The 12434-nt window shown below is 39.2% G+C and overlaps 1 pseudogene; it reads left to right on the top strand.

Moving 5' to 3' along the window:
• Nucleotides 1–1463: 1463 nt before the first annotated feature.
• Nucleotides 1464–12434, top strand: part of LOC125939128 (CWF19-like protein 1) — a 74902-nt pseudogene continuing 63931 nt past the window's right edge.

The raw sequence follows: 12434 nt of genomic DNA, 5'->3' as shown, positions 1-12434 counted from the left end.
TTTCAAATCTTTATCCAACTCAGAGCTAGAAATCTTTGTCTAGTTATTTACACCCATGTCGCTCCGAAAAAAGCTTAAGAGGAGTTTAACCTTACAATAATATCTATCCATTAGTAATAAGCATATAAAGTCAAGGCCATACAAAGGAAAGGAAGCAATTAGAGCTTATGTAATTATAGTCTGTGAATGCTACACTTGGTGCTAAGCATCCTGGCAGCAAAAGCAAACAAGAGAAAGATTCTAAATACTATAATTTCCAATATATGACAAAAGAAAACATTCCAATTCTTTGGGAGAAATAAACATTTCCTCACAAAGTGAAGCTTAACAAATGTATTCTTTGTGACAGCCAAATAGATTTTAAGCTCCTTAAAAATGGGGACTATTTTTAGTGCCCTCCTCTGTCCCCATCTCTTTCTGACTTCTGCTTGCTGAAGAAGAGCATGATGGTAATACCCGTTGTTTGACAAGAAAGCTAGGCAAGTGGCTCTTTCCCATGTGTGATATAAACATGGGAGGAAGTGGTTGCGGTTTATGGAGACGTCCATTGTGAACGAAGTAAAAAAGATGACCAGGACCATGAGATATTCCAGAGACTAAATTCATCAGTCAGTGCCAGAGATACAAAAAGAAGGAGCAGAGTAAAAAGGAAAGATACAAAGCTAGAGTGAGAAGAGAAGGGAAATGGGTCCTGTCAAATTTGGGGAATAGCAGAACTTATACTGGGGCAGAAGCAAGTTCAACTGCAATGTTGGAAGGTCTTAAATGGTTACGCATGGCCAGCATCCATTCATGTTGTTGGTAGCTCCTGTTTAAAGAGTTAATTTGACCCAGTTACCATGGTGTTCGACTTTGTCTGACTTCCCACACCTAGTTGAAATTCTTTTCTTTCTGAAAGCTATGATGTTGGACAAAACAACACATCCTTGTAGGGTACTCATTGGATTTTAATGAGCATCTGGGCAGATCCTGGGAGAGAGCTGTGTTCTCACAGTGCGAGGGCAGGCTTGATGCTTTCAGCTGTTGGCACTTCTCACAGTAGATAGTGTTCTCAGGAGAAAGAGTGTTAGTAAACCTTCATTTGTGTGTGTGTGTGGCTGAAGAGAATTGGCTGCAAAAAGAGAAGTTCAATTCTCTTGTTTCTGAAAGCAGTAAAGAGGTTTCCAAATGACTTCCTCTAATGCATTTGGTAAGTTGCCCTCAAAGACTATTGCTTAAACATCTCAAAATACAGGCTTAAAAAAATCCCCCCAGTGTCTATCATTACCAGTAATTTGTTTAATGTTTAAAAAGATGAGTTTGTTAATAAATTTCACCACTTTCCATATCTGGGAATAATATGATATGCTGAGAAATCCTGGAAGAAGAAGATGAAGAATGGGAAATTTCAGTGAGAGTTGATATAATTTATCCAATATAAGAGCTATCCAGAAAAATTCCTTTGACTACTCCACCATGCAACAATGGACATGCCAATGGTGTCCATGCTGCCTACTCAGGAAGAGAAGAATCACATACAGCCAGAGGTAACTACAGATATGGAGTAGCTCATTATGTAACTTCATATACCCTACTCCATTTACCTAGAATATCTTCCTTACCCTAGGCCCTGTTGTTGTTGTTGTTGTTTCACAAAGTCTTACTCATCCCTCAGACTCTAGCTCAGTTTCTACTTCCTCCATAAAGCTTTACCTAGGCGTCTTAGGCAAAACTTGCCTGTCCCATTCTTGTGCTAAGTCCTATGCGTTCCCAAAATAATTATATCATACCTCAACAGAAGGCCTTATATTTTCTACTCTTTCACTTAAAGATCTTCCCTCTCTCCGATTGTGAAATCGTTTAGAACATTTCAGTTTTCATTTATAGTACAGTACATAATATTGCTGAAAGGATGAGTGAATGCATAACTTAATTTGTAAAAAGGCAGGACAGAAAAGGGCAAGACAAATGAAACTGAAGAGAGGGAACAAATGAGGAAGGAGGAGCAAACAGCATAGACTGAAAGTATGTCAGACTGAAGAACCAGACCAAGTTAAGAAAAGATAGAAAGAAGAAGTTTGTATGATGATACATGTTAAAGGGCAGTCAGTCTATATCATAAACATAAAGAACAGAGAGAACATGGAAATTTCCTGAAAATCCAGAAATTGAGAGGCACTGGGCTACCGCAAGACAGAGCAGAACTGTCAAAAGAACTTAGCTCCTTACTGGAAACCAATCTGGTGACCTACAAGCTGGAGCACTGGACCCAGAGACCCTGGCAGCAGTTAGAGCAGTTCAACTTGACATCTAAGGGAAAATGAGACCATGAGAAGAAAGCAGTTACTTCTAAGGACAAGAAGAGATGTACACCAAATCTTTATCCCATGCCTACTCTGCTTTAAATGAAGGATGAAGGGGCCAATGAGCCTGTTGCTTAGTTCCTGAGTACCAGCCTGCTACAGGGAAGTTCACCCAACTCTGAAAGTGTGCTCTGTATGTGTGGGTTATAGGCCAAGCCCTGCTTTACATGGGGTCTCCTCCAAATTTGGGGCAGGGGGAACAGTTTTTCTATTTCTATCTTGATTTTCCATCAGACTGTATTTTCCTCAGGAAAAGCAACTCGGTGTGTTTCTGGAATTAATCCTGGCATGACATTAGTAGCCATTTCAAAAATTGGTTGGTTCAACATCATGCCGGTTTTATTATTGTTCTAATTTGACCCTATAAGTTAACATTTGATGTTTGGGTCTCAGCCCTTTGAGAACTCCTTTTCTCATTGCTTAGTCCCTGTCTCTAATCAGTCCGTAAAATTTTGTGCCTACATCATTATTCTCATTTTTTTCCAAGCTCTCCATGCTACTGTGAGTTCTACAGTCCCATTTTCTTCTGTAGAGGCCTGCTTCCCAACACCTCCTTCCTTCTCTTGAATGCTAGCCCTCCAAGCTGCCATAAGCCAGTCATGCAAATTCTCTTTCCTTTCATTGCTTTCTGGTGTACAAATAGTTTCCTGGGTCATTCTTTGTCTTAGTCAACACCATTATTTTGTTAATGTGCATCCTCAGATTTTTGAAGAATGAGTATTTGGCATATTAATTTTCTTAATTTTATACAGGCTACACTTTGCCACTGCACTTGAATGGTATTCTGGCTATGTTTAGGATTCTCAATGGGAAATGATATGTCTTCATTTCTTGGAGGCATCATTCCTCTATTTTCTACTGCCATAATATAAATGAAATATCATGGACCAGTCTGTCATTCCTTTGTAGCTTAACTGCTTTTTTCTCCCTAAAATTTTCTAAATATTTCATTTCTATCTTTTTTTTTTAACATTTATTTATTTTTGGGACAGAGAGAGACAGAGCATGAACGGGGGAGGGGCAGAGAGAGAGGGAGACACAGAATCAGAAGCAGGCTCCAGGCTCTGAGCCATCAGCCCAGAGCCGACGCGGGGCTCGAAATCACGGACCGCGAGATCGTGACCTGAGCCGAAGTCGGCCGCTTAACCGACTGAGCCACCCAGGCGCCCCTCATTTCTATCTTTGATGTTTTAAAATTTTATATTGATATGTCTAGGTAGGGGTCTTTGGCAGTTTATCAGTACTCAGAAGTACACAGGCCCTTTAATGATATATCTTTTATCACTCTGATAAATATCTTTGCATTTTTTCTTCCTCAGTTTCCTTTATTGTCCTTTTATTCTACTCTTACTATTCAGATAGTAGATCCTACTATTCCATTCTAGTTGACTTCCCAAATGTTATCTTCCAATTCTTTTTTTTTTTTTTTAATTTTGGCAAGTAAATTTTTAAATTACCAATAGCTCACCTTGTTCTCTAAAAGTTCTTTTTCATAGTACCTTGTTTTTTTTCATGAATATAAAATCTTCTTAAATCTCTCTAATTCTACTAATTAAGGTAAATGCATATTAGCATCAAGCAAGAAAAAAAAATCACTAAAAATTTAGGCATACAGTCATTTATTTGGACAACTAGAATTGCAATTTGGGAGACACAGATTCAGGCAGAAACTTGACTCATGTTCTCAGGAAGACAAAGAGGGGACAGAATTTTAAAGACAAAAGGTCATGAGCACAGTTCTCCTTTAGGTCCTCTATGCAAAACAGGGATTGAAAATAACTTAACTGGGAATGGTTGGATTAATATGCAAATGAAGGATTGAAACTTGTCAAATTCTATGGACTCTGTTTGAAGTGAAGAATTCTAACCATTCAGTTTTATGGTAAAATGGTAGTTAAATCCAGGGCTTGCAGCTGCCAAAAAGTTCACAGTTTCTTCTGTGAGGGCGTGCATAAATTCCTTCTCCTTTATGGCCTCCCAGCACTATTTTAAAAGAGACTCTCAGACACTGGGATAACTCAGTGGGTTAAGTGACTGACTTCAGCTCATGTCAGGATCTCTCTATTCTGGAAGCTGAAGCCCACATCAGGCTCTCTGCTGTCAGTGCAGAATCCACTTTAGATCCTCTGTCCCCCTTTCTCTCTGCCCTAACCCCTACTTGCATGCATGTGCTCTCTCTCAAAAATATATAAAACGTTAAAAAAAAAAAGGAGAGAGACTCTTTTAGCCAAGCTTGTTTATTCCATTTTGAAATTTCCTTTTATGTTAATTTATTGCTGAAAATTGTTTTCCATTGCTTGCATTTTCTTTTTCTACTGGGACCCGTTTTTTTTTTTCAGGTTGTTTAGCTACATCTTCATCTTTTCTATTGCACAATTTCCTTGACGGTTAAATGAACCATAGTTGGGGGCGCCTGGGTGGCTCAGTTGGTTGAGCGTCCGACTTCAGCCCAGGTCATGATCTCGCGGTCTGTGAGTTCAAGCCCCGCGTTGGGCTCTGTGCTGCCAGCTCGGAGCCCGGAGCCTGTTTCAGATTCTGTGTCTCCTTCTCTCTCTGACCCTCCCCTGTTCATGCTCTGTCTCTGTCTCAAAAATAAATAAACATTAAAAAAATTTTTTTTAAATGAACCATAGTTGACTATATACTTAAAAATTAAAAATATGAAGAGTAGTGGAAGAATTTGTTAATGAGACACACTTCATTTTAACATGAACTGGTAGAGGGCTACCTTCAACACTGCAGGGATCCTAATCACCAGAATGAAAAGGAATTAAGCAAAATTCAATTACTACAGGGAAGTCTTATGAGGACGGGGTTTGGTGTGGTTGTCTCTTCTCTCCACAGACCTTTAACAAACAATGGAGACTGAACGTAAGGATCCAGAAAGATAGAGGGCAGAGGGAAAATAGTGTTTAGGAAGCCAAGTGAAGGATGAATTTCAAAAAGGAGGAAATGGTCACCCCCGCCGAAGTAACTTGTTCCATGACCCTCTCTCATGGCCAGTACTGATTGTTCTATGGGTGGAGCATTTCACCAAAACTGGGCCAATGAGTAGTCCCTTTTCTCTTTTTGATCTTTGTCTTTGCTTATTATTTATTTTAGATAAAGGAAAAAAGAATTAGTGCGATATTTCTCTACTGGCTTTGGCCATAAAAGGCAACATTTAAGATGCTGTCATTGGTCATGTTTCAACCATGTGATTAAAGCTAGTCTGCAGTGAGAGAGAACACGGAGCCAAAGAGCAAGAACAAATGGCAATGAGTGGCAGAGAGCATCCAGGCATTCCTTGAGACCCTCTGGATTTTCCCTTCTCACCATGCTGCCATTTTTAACCTCTGGTTTCTGTGAGGTACCCAAGCTAGTTGTTAATACATTTCCCTTTGCTTAATCAAGCCTCCGCTGTATTTGTGTCATTTGCAATTGAAAGAGTCCTGATTAAAACAGCAGTATTTGTCTATCACTTTTCTCAAATTTAGAATTTCTTAATACACTAGAATATCTCTTTAAAAAATCCAAGTAGGGACGCCTGGGTACCTCAGTATGTTAAGCATCTGACTTTGGCTCACGTCATAATCTCACAGTCTGTGGGTTCAAGCCCCACATCAAGCTCTGTGCTGACAGCTCAGAACCTGGAGTCTGCTTTGGATTCTGTGTGTGTCTCTCTCTCTGACCCTCCCCCACTCAGGCTGTCTCCCTCTTTCAGAAATAAATGAACATTAAAACAAACAAACAAACAAAAAACTAAAAGATGCCTAAGTGAAGGAGAGAAACTTGAAATGGCAAAGGAAAATATATATGACGTTTTCCTAAATGTGGAACATGAGATTGTAAAAGCAAATTTTCAGAAAGGTACCAACCTTCCAAGATGATAGAAACATTATAAATAAGTTATAGGTAAGTACATGTTGGGGTTTCATATTTGGTATAATTCTAAGCTAATAAAAAACCTTACTTTTTAGCTTCCAATATTACATAGGACATGATGTGTGTTTAAAATGGACAGAATTTTGCTAGGAAAAATATCTGAGGTCTATTCATTAAGTCTTAAGAAACTCACAAATAGTAGTTCTCAATGTTGACCACTTGTTTTTTTGTTTTTTTTTAATGTGATTCATTGCCTTTCTCAAAAAACTGTGTTTGTAAGATACCTACAAGAGCAGAGGAAAGGCATTCTTTAGTTGCTGTGGCAACAGCAGACCAAGTAAAGCAACATGAAAGTTAAATACTTAAGCTTCATCAGGAGCCAAAAGAGTGGGGGGGGGGGGTGTTTCATTTATATTCTGATGCACACACCAGCTAAATGATTATTTCTGCTAACATTTTGGTTCCTCAGGATACTTATTTATGGACCTCATCAGTTACTATAAGAAAAAACCCAAGAGGAAACCCCACGGCTTCATTGTTTACTAGCTAGAACTAGATTAAATCTATGTTTATGCTTCTATTTATCTATCATCTATCTATCTATCTATCTATCTATCTATCTATCTACCTCTTTTTATTTCTCTCCATATTCATACAGGAAAAGACACAGTACCTATTTATTAATAACCCCTCTGTGCCTGTGTTTCCTCTGGTATAAACTAGAGATAAAACAGTAGCCACTTCATAGGGTTATTACAAAGATTAAATTTGTTAACGTATATAAAGCACTTAGAATTGTGTCTGTGACATAGAAACTGCTTGTAAGTATTGACTTTTATCAGTAGCAAATCAGACCATAGCCATTGATAATGTCAACCTAAAGAATAGAAGGATAGAAGGAGGGCTGGCAGCAAGTAGCCTGACCCTGAGAAGACAGTGCTGACTACTGGAAGCTTCTGGGGGTTACTGTGTATTCAGTCTACAAATATATATGAAACACATGTCATAGAAAAGTACAGTTCTGCGCAGCAGAGGAAGTATAAAGATGCATGTGACATGATTCAAATATTCTTTAGGGACAGAATAATAAAAAAGCTGAAACCATAAAAGAAAATAGGGGGAAAATGATGACATATAAGAGAAGGCAGGAATACATAGCATGAAGAACACAGGTGGAAAAATTGGCCTTAAACAGAAAAATAGGCATTTAATCATTGGTGTCTGGACAAAAGGCATTAAAGATGAGAATAGGCTTTGCCAGGGTTGTAGGTTGGCTGGACAGGCCAAAAAAAAAATGGAAATGAGATCCCACCTGATGGGCTCAATTTTCCCAGTTATGCTTGTAAAATAGGTGAGTTATCTGCAGAAGGACAAGTGGAAGAGAGTCTTATGGTAATTTGAAGACAAATGGTCAAAGTTTGAAACAGACATCGAGGGGAGTGGAAGGAAAAGTTAAAACAGGAGAAGTAAAGATATAGAGAACCCCTGGGGATCCGGGTGATGTGAAGGTCTTGATTTTATAGGGACACCACTCAACAGATTTACATTGTTTTCCAAATAGTTTTCTACTGATTGGATAGAGGAAAGATAATGTGGATAATCACACTGACCCAGGGTTGGGAATTTGCCTGGTACGAGGAAAGAACAATAATAACACTTATATAGAATTTGCCATATGCCAAACATTAAACACTAGATGTCTATTAGCTCCTTAATCTTGTCTCCAAACATTTACCCCCTTCTAAGTAAGAAGCTCATTGACCTGTGACCCATAGTGCCTCCTGTAAATCTGTGGCTCTCTTAGGCCAGTTGAATGTGAGAAGTGGCAATGTGCCAGCACTGAGCAGAAGCTTCAAGGGGAGTCCTGATTCAGCTAAAGCACTTGTTCATTTCCCATATCTAGACAGGATTGGTTCCTTTGTCTGAGTCTCAGAACGAAAAGGCACATGGACCAGATCCATGGCAGCTGACCCACAGCTGCTAAGGTACAGCCTGAGCAAAAGAAAAAAAAAATGTTCTTTAGAAACCACTGAGACTGGAGAGGGGAAAGGTCGTTTATTACCCCTCTATTACATGTAGATACTAGACATCCCTGTTTTACATAGTGCCTCTCTACGAAACTGAAATGTAGGAGTGTTTTTTGACAGGCAGCATGTCAATAAACACTCTGGGCACTTATGTAACATGATAGGAGGGATAACTAAGATCAATCCTACTTCGTGCCTTGGAGAAGAGACCCTGACACCACTTAGGAGACGATTTCAATTCACTGAACAACAGGTGCAGGGGGTCCTGGATTCTGGCATGAGCAGAACAATGGAGAGATGAAAAGAAATTAGAATGCATATAAGAACAACTTTGATATTTCAGTACAAATAATATAATCAGCTTAAAGTAATCTCAGAGCAGAAATTGTATCACGAGGATATTTTAAAAATATTATTAGGGGTGCCTGGGTGGCTCTGCCGGTTAAGTGTCTGACTTTGGCTCAGGTCATGATCTCACGATTCATGAGTTCGAGCCCCGAGTCAGTCTCTCTACTGACAGCTCAGAGCCTGGAGCCTCCTTCGAATTCTGTGTCTCCCTCTCTCTGCCCCTTCCCCACTCACACTCTGTCTCTCTCTGTCTCTCAAAAATGAATAAATTTTAAAAAAATATATACATAGATTATTAGATCTCTTGACCAATTAAAGTTGATGCTGTGCCATTATATCTCAGTTGCGGAACTTATGGCTTTAGAGTTCTTTTGAATTAATTCTCTGCTGATGTTTTCACCAACTCATTAGTTCTTATTCTTCAAGGAGAACCATAGCCGGGAACAAAACGATGTTAGATAATGAAGAGAAGATCACATGATTTATCCTAAACTCAGAGTAACCCAGTAAAAAGTTTATTTCGCGCAATACAATCAGAGGTTAGGGTGTGGATGGCGGGTCCAAACTGTGTGTTTAGGGAAAACTTGGCCTTTTACCTAAAACCAGCCTGAAGGGTGGTGCCAGTAGGATGTGGGACTCAAGGAGAGACGGAAGACTGAAGGTGGGAGGGAAGGGAAGCACACACCTTCTTACAATCTGGGACTCAAGGCTCAATATTTTCTAGGAAGTGCTACAGATACCCAGATGCAACCAGCTTTGTGCATAAATGCAAAGTAATTCCAACATTAAATAAATACCTACTTGCAAGCTAAGCATTCTCTTTATAATGTTCTGTTGCCTGGAAATTTCCTCTCCAGATATTCATGTGAGTCCGTCCTTCCCTTCCCTCATGTCTTGCCTCTGTGTCACGCCACAATAAGACCTTCCCCAAGCAAGCCCTCGCTCTCATTACCAAACTCCCTTCCCCTACTATAGCTTTCTTTTCTCCTAGAGCTACCTCAGTCTGGCTTATTATATTTTTACTTGTTATTTATTGTTTGCTCCCCAAGAACGTCAGCTTTGTGATGGCAGAAACTTGGTTTTATTCACTGTTACATTCCCAGTGTACTAGAACAGTGTTGGGCATTTGTTGGACACTTAACCAATATTTGTTGAATGAATGAATGAAAACATCCACAAACCAAAACCTATAGGCTTGATAATAATTCTGGATAAAACTACTTTATTCTATGTTAAAGGCAAACACAAAAAGAAAACAAAACAAAACAAAACAAAATTTAACTCCTTCATGAAGGTCACCATGAGGAGTATAAGGAATGTAAAATGTATTAATATGATATTTAAAACAATTAAAACTTTGGGGTGCCTGGATAGATATGTCGGTTGAGTGTCTGTCTCTTGATTTTGGCTCAGGTCATGATCTCACAGTTGTAGGATTGAGCCCCACATCAGAGATTGAGCACATCTCTGTGCTGGGCGTGGAGCCTGCTTAAGATTATTTCTCTCCCTCTCCCTCTGCCCCACCCCTGAGTTCTCTGTCTCTCTCTCTCAAAAAATAAATTAAAATTAAAATTAAAAAATAAAAAATTCAAATTCTAGTAATATGTCTTATAATTTCCCATCTACTTTTGAATACACCTTTTTTTTTTCTGGTGAACTTTCCTAATTAGTTTTTTGTATGCATTTATTTTGTTTTTGGCTATTCAATTGGACCAAGACCGATTTTTCTCATGTTCTTCATCATGCCTTGAACCCTTATTCTGTAGAAAGGTTGCTTGAAAACATGAACGTTAGGGGCACCTGGGGGTCTCAGTCCGTTAAGCCTCTGACTATTGATCTTGGCTCAGGACATGATCTCATGGCTCATGAAATAGATCCCCACACTGGGCTCTGTTCTGACAGTGTGGACCCTGCTTGGGATTCTCTGTCCCTTTCTCTTTCTGCCCCTCCCTCGAACTCTCTCTCTCTCTCTTTCTCAAAAATAAATAAATAAACATTTTTATAAAAAACGAAACAAAACATGAAGGTTAAAGCAAAATGATCTTTTCTGTATTATCATCCTTTTAGAATTATAAGAATTTTCTGAATTTTCAAAAGAATTGTTTTTATTTGAAATAAATGACATTTCTATGGCTAGTAAAAAATATAAATATAGCTGAAAATATAAAAGATATGATTCTGTTTTTAGGGTGAGTCTAGGCTATAATTAAACTGTTCCACGGAATCAGTGAATTCTAGTAGCAAACACTTAGTACATTCTTTTTCTCATGCATGAATTTGACCTTTGAAAGGAATTGGCTATTAAAGCTAGTAAAATAAATTGCTTCACTAAATCCACCATTTCTTCTCTCAAAACAGCTCCTTCTCTGTATCAATCTGTATTCAACCACTGTCCAGTTCAGGCCATTTCAGGTGCCTTCTCATCACTAAACCCACATACATTCCACCAGGTCCCCGCCCTGAAAATGTGTTCCTCACCTCCCCCATATGTCTGTCTCTCTCCATCCCAATCTCCAAGATGTTAATTCACATACTGGCCATTTCTCCCCTAGATTCCTGCCACAGTTTCCTGACTGGCGTTAGCCTCTGCTCTCGCTCTCCATTGATCAAATTCTTTTTTAACACCAGAACCAGGTAATCTTTCCAAAACCCAAGCCTCATGATATACCATTTCCTTGCTCCAAATTCCGTAATGGTTTTTCATACCTTTGAGAATAAAGTTCATACTGTTTGGTTCTCTCAGGAAGATCTTCATTGAAGATCTTCAGATCTGTTGAGGTTTCTAACTCTAGAATCATCAAGTATGATGCACTCACATTCTTACTTTTTAAGTCTACCCATGAGGATTGACTTGGGTGTTCTGAGTACAAAAAAAACCATGTCCTGGCACATTTTTTTTTTCTGTTGTATTCTTACTTGCCTCACTTCCTTCAGGGGAATTATTTCCATGTTCCTGTCTGTCCTTCCATGTGTTTAGAAACCACAGGCAGTCCTAGTTGGGCGACCAGCAATGCTGCATTTGCTGACAGAGAGGCAAGCTGAGGGAAGAGTGAGATTGCTTCAGACAACAGAAAAAAGGGGGAGAAAACAGCTTTTCCAGAGAGGAGGTAGAAAGAAGGTGCTTTTAAGAAGCTGTCAGTCAAATAATAAACATATCAGCGATATTTAAAGATGATTTACAAAAAGCTTGTTGTATGGAAATGATGAAATCACTGTCACCTCACAAAAATCCTTCACTGATAATATTCTCCTTTAGATGGTGTTTTTAAAACATTGTATTTGATACATTATGTGGGTGTGTACATGGGTATATGTGTGCTCTGAGAAAGAGCTAGGGCCATCTGATTCCCACTGCTTGAGACTCAGCCCCCTTATATAGGATTTCTAACAAGCAAGGCCCAAGGGGTTGGATAAGCATGCTCTGAGGTGAGGCCCCCAAGTGTCCTTCTAGTGGGAGAGGACAGATCCCAGGAGGAATCTGGAATCTCTCAGTCAGCCCGGGTGCCTCGCAGGCTTCAGGACAGAAGGCTAGTCTGGTGTCAAGAGGAAGCCAGAGCAGATCAGAGGCCACCCACATGAAACATCTCCTGTGGTCACTGGTCTAATGAACTGCCTCACTGCATATATCATAAGTAGCTTCAATTCGGAGTCAGCATTACAGTCATTTGATATCCAAGAGTTCAGGACAAATAAATATTTTTTAAATGAATAAAGTATCTAACCTAGCCTGGAACCTATCATTAGTAGTATCAGGCTTAGTTTATGGAGAATGGAATTTCCATAATGTTTACAATTTTAAAAGCTTTACCTAAGAAATGACAAGTATAATATGACCATCCCTGGGCCCCCTTTC

The sequence above is a fragment of the Panthera uncia genome, assembly GCF_023721935.1.
Source record: "Panthera uncia isolate 11264 chromosome B2 unlocalized genomic scaffold, Puncia_PCG_1.0 HiC_scaffold_24, whole genome shotgun sequence".
In the NCBI taxonomy this organism is placed as follows: domain Eukaryota; kingdom Metazoa; phylum Chordata; class Mammalia; order Carnivora; family Felidae; genus Panthera; species Panthera uncia.
This window is presented reverse-complemented; position numbering and strand designations above follow the sequence as displayed.